Source organism: Aristolochia californica, unplaced genomic scaffold (genome assembly GCF_029961685.1).
Source record: "Aristolochia californica isolate CCGP_79_NKW_82.1479 unplaced genomic scaffold, dmAriCali1.0.hap1 SCAF_3, whole genome shotgun sequence".
NCBI lineage: Eukaryota > Viridiplantae > Streptophyta > Magnoliopsida > Piperales > Aristolochiaceae > Aristolochia > Aristolochia californica.
This window is the reverse complement of record NW_027181992.1, coordinates 46,160,607-46,165,197: the sequence shown is the minus strand read 5'-3', so window position 1 is coordinate 46,165,197 and position 4,591 is coordinate 46,160,607. Positions and strand designations below refer to the sequence as shown.

The window sequence follows — 4,591 nt, the reverse complement described above, 5'->3', positions numbered from 1 at the left end:
TCTCATGTCGTCAATGCAGTGGAGCTTCTACTTCTCTGAATCTTTTTGAGATTACCTATTTTAAATTCTTTTATTAACTAAATACCTAAAAATAAGATTTTTTTTTGTCAAAATACTCAAATTCAAACTTAGTCGATGGTGAATTGCCATGAATAAGGATGCATTGTCAATGTGCCACATTACTCAACATTCACTTAAAAGGTTCTCTCTTTCGGGCAAATCTCGATACCTCCTAAGTCGAATGCTACTTGACTTAATCTACTCGTCTCTTTTCCTTCGTTTAAAATCGTATGAAAATGTCAAGATCGAAAGTCCGAACCTAAAATTAATGTTCATAAACTACCTTAATTCACCTAATCGATTCATATATTAATCGTTATACCAAAAAAAAAGCCTCTTTTCCTTCGTTTAAAACTCGTATAAAAATGTCAAGACCGAAAGTCCAAACCTAAAATTAATGTTCATAAGCTACCTTAATTCACCTAATCGATTCATATATTAATCGTTATACCAAAAAAAAAGAATGGACTTGCATCCTTACAAAAAATAAAATAAAACATAATACTAAATACTTTAAATAATAATAAAAATATTAAAAATTGAATCAATTAATAAGAGATTAATCCAAATTAAATAAAGGGTACTAAAAGAAATGCTACATATGAACTAACACCAACATAGGAATTTTAATTTTTCTTTAAAGTAAATATTGAGTGACGTGGCACCTGGATGGATAAAATTTGATGACATGGCAATTGACCATTGACTAAGTTTGAATTTGGGTATTTTGATAAGTATCAGTACTTTTAAAGGCATTTAGTTTTCCATTCATTTCTTCATGTTAAATTTCTTCTACAAGTATTTAACAAGATGGACATGAAAGAACTCAAAGCTCAAGCAAAACAAAGACTTCAATATTCTTGATCTGTTCTTTGATGATAGCAGTAAGCTATATTGATGTATCCAGAAGCTCGGGAGGGATAGACAAAGATGGAGGAGAAGGGGGAGGAGGAAGGAGGGAGGAGATGAGTCGAGGCTTGCAGACCAGAACGCAATACCGAACCCAGACAGCCACCACGACGTGGGGTCTTACAAGGTCAAGAAAAGGTCTTACAAGGTCAAGAAGACTTGAGTTCCAATGGAAGGAAGAAGGGGGAAGGGAGGAGTGGAAATGATTCAGAGCTCAGGTAGGATAGCGCCAAACTAAGGTCATGGGTCGGCTGCTTCAGGACGTTCTTTCTCCGAACAGCTTCCGTGGACTGCAGATGGTTCCATCCGCAGAGATTCCATGGCCGCAGCAACAGCTACCAGTTCTTGAAATAATGGAGGCAGTAAGTGCATCCATACTGATCGATGCGGTGCAAGAGATAGGAGCCTGCAGAGAAGGCAAAATAAAAAATAAAAAAATGGCGTTTGAAATACCAGAAAAGAAACTAAAAAGGTCCAAATCTGAGGCATCTGAATCCTACCGACTGGACTCAGAAAGCTGTTTATCTGATGCTATTATTCTCTTCATCGCAGGATGTAACGAAACCTGCCATATAGAAAGAAGACAAACGGAATATATACATATGTAAGAACCGATACGTGAATCAGCCTTCGATCTTTCTGGGCTAAAAGGAAAACCTATTCTAGCAAACATCGTAAAACCTAGGCCGGAGTCAAAGGAGACCAAATAGCCTTTTCATCTTCAAAAGAAAAAACAAAGCGCCTTATCAGTCACCGCCTTAAAGATCTCATAACCAGAGGGACAGAAAGATCGTGCTAAAGAGAACAAAACCAATTTCAGACAAATAAAAGGAATGAAGCAATATCTTTCTTTTCCAGTCCAGCTTCCTCTGCTGGCCTACTGACGCCACAGAGAGAGAGAGAGAGAGAGAGAGAGAGAGAGAGAGAGAGAGAGAGAGAGAGGGATAACAAGAGGATCTTATGTATATAAAAAGCTTGAAATCCACATGGTCATCCAAAAGAAAAGAAAGACTACATTACAGTGAATCTCTTACCTCATCTGGATATGGAGAAGAAAGAAGAAGGAAATAAAAGAATATGGCGTTGAAGGGGAGGAGGAGGAGGAGATGATGAAGGGGTGGGTTGGTCGGGTGGGCTTTATGTAGGGTGAGAATCGGGCCGGGTGAGGTAACTCGGAGCGAGGTGCTGAAAGGGATGGATCGAAGCCGAGAAGGAATGAGCAGAGAAGATGATGTCATCCTGCCCATCCTGCCCGATACGTCGCTCGGATACGGTCAGGCAAGTGCATAACGGTCAGCGTTCGGCGATCGTTGGATCCAGTCTCAAGTATTCAGCGCTGTTTTTTTTTTTTTTTTAATATAAAAAGAAAGAGAAAATAATAATTTCTGGCCCAGAGCGGCCGCCGATGAGGTCAGTGGGCTCCATGTGTCGACGTGGCGCGGACTGCGGCATGTGCGTCTTCGACGAACTCGCGCGTGGAGGTCTTCTTTTACTGTAGTGAACAGTAGCCAATTCAGGACTGCTTTGTCGTTTCTGTTCTCTTAACGGAACGGGGTGGCGGAAGAGCCATTGCGGGACTACGGATTCGTGGAGGCTCTGCCTCCCATGTGCATTTATTTTTAGTACCACCCATTGTTGTGTACTTGTGTACTTATTTTTTAATTGCCGTTTGGGAAAATAAATTAATTTTAATAGCTTAATGTTTCATTATTTTTGTTCTATTCCAAAGCAAGTCATTGTCATGGGTCTAATTTCTTAGACTATAGGGCAAGGGGTATAGGACTTATAGGACTTGCCATGGTACCAAAAAGTTGTGCACATTAGTGAAGAGGGCTAGGGCTAGGGCTAGGGCCCCTCCCCATTGTGCAAAAAGGAGGAAGAGGACATCTTGCCCCCTCCCCCTTTGTACATTTTTCTTCCCCATTATTTGTGTTGGATGAGGGATAGGTCACTTCTCTCACCAACACTGCATGTAAAATTGGAAGTGTCTAATCATCCATTTGAACCATTTGATTTGATAGTTCAATTAGGGGTCTTATTGGGTCAATTAATCTTCTTAACAAATTATTAAACCAAGTTCATAGTGGGTATAATCATTTTTAAACTAATTTATTGTTATTAAATAAATAAAAATATTGATCATAAAAATCGAACTCAATTATTCGTGTGAAGATAATAAATCAATATTTTTAGAAAGCGGAATGACATTTTATGATCGGTTTTTTACTAAATATGTGGTTAATTATTGTTCAAGTTTGCAAAAAACAGGGCATGTGGACCCTTCTTTTATGAATTTCCAATGTACTAAAGTCTTGTGCAACAGTAGAGAATGCAAAGGGCCCCCCCACCCCTCCCCCTTATGAAGAAAAGAGATGTTAATAGTCAAGACTTGGCATAGTACTAAAGTAAAAGTGGGTAAGGGCCCCTCTTCACATGTCACTTTCCGGCCTCAGGTTCGTGTAAAATTTAAAATATTTAATTAATTAATTAATTTGTTTTAAAAAATAATTTTAAAATAAAGAGGAATTATGTTATCTGCTATTAATTACAATATTTAAAAAAATAAATAAATTAATTTACGATAAATATTGCGTTTATTATGTTGGTCCATCATGTGGCACGGGAATGGGAGCGTGTGCGCCGGAGGAATGGCGTGGTCGGTCACGGTCTCCCACGACCACGCCCATTTTGACTCACATTTCATCACAATTCACGAGTAAAAAAAAAGGGTAAAAAACAAAGACGAACCGGAAATTTACTCGATCTACGATCAAAAGGTGGCCCACTAGCGATCATGACAACCGGGCACACTTGGACGTTGAGGATATGACGTATCCAAATTGCTCCAGACATTTTGTCCGTGGGCCCACTGGAAGCTCGGACCAATTAAGACGAGAAAAAAACATCCGACAAGGAAAAAGCCTGCAAAGATTCTCGAATGTCGATTTTAAATAACGGGTAGAGGGGTCGTCCCTGTGATCCGTCCCCGATTTTTGTTTCGGATTTCGCCCCGACTCGCCTACGATTCAATATCCAGTTATCAAATTCAGGTGGAGTTTTCGGTTTGGGTTTCGGCCGATGAGGGTAATAACGGAAGTAGCGTTTCAGACAGATATTTGCTTCACAGGCGTCGCGTCTTCGGGTCAGGAACGTAAAAGAGACGGAAACGGGAAAGCGGCTTCTGGTGTCGTACATTTTAACCTATTCTCCAGGCAGATATGGACTCTGGAGAAAAGCTCCGACGGCCTTTTCTGAGTTGATGGGATGGTCTGACTCACCGGAATTCTATAGATTTTCCACCCTGCCGCTTTTTCAGTTTCCGCGGCGGTCACCGCCAGCTTTATCGCCGGCTTCGTGACAGAGATAACCACATTTGTGTCCAAAATCATGTGATTGATGATTGGGAAGCGAGTGGAGAGCGGTAAAAATAATGAAAAGGATAAGGTAAAAGATCAACAGCTCTTTGCCATCATTGATGGGCGTACAGGAGATACTTGTCGAGTATATTGACCGGATGGGAATCCTTTGACTCCGTATAAATTTGTACACGAATAACTTATTATTAGGACTCTTAATTCTAAATCAATGCAAAATGGTAGTTTAATTCAATAAATAATAATTT

At 39.8% G+C, this 4,591-nt stretch overlaps 1 long non-coding RNA gene across 1 annotated transcript; it reads right to left on the bottom strand.

Annotated features, from left to right (window-relative positions):
* Positions 1 to 877: 877 nt before the first annotated feature.
* On the bottom strand, positions 878 to 2,073 carry LOC137958337 (uncharacterized). Its single transcript, XR_011113971.1, has 3 exons — positions 2,004 to 2,073; positions 1,470 to 1,534; positions 878 to 1,375 (listed from the first exon to the last, which is right to left on the bottom strand). It is a non-coding gene; the product is annotated as an uncharacterized lncRNA (long non-coding RNA).
* Positions 2,074 to 4,591: the final 2,518 nt, after the last annotated feature.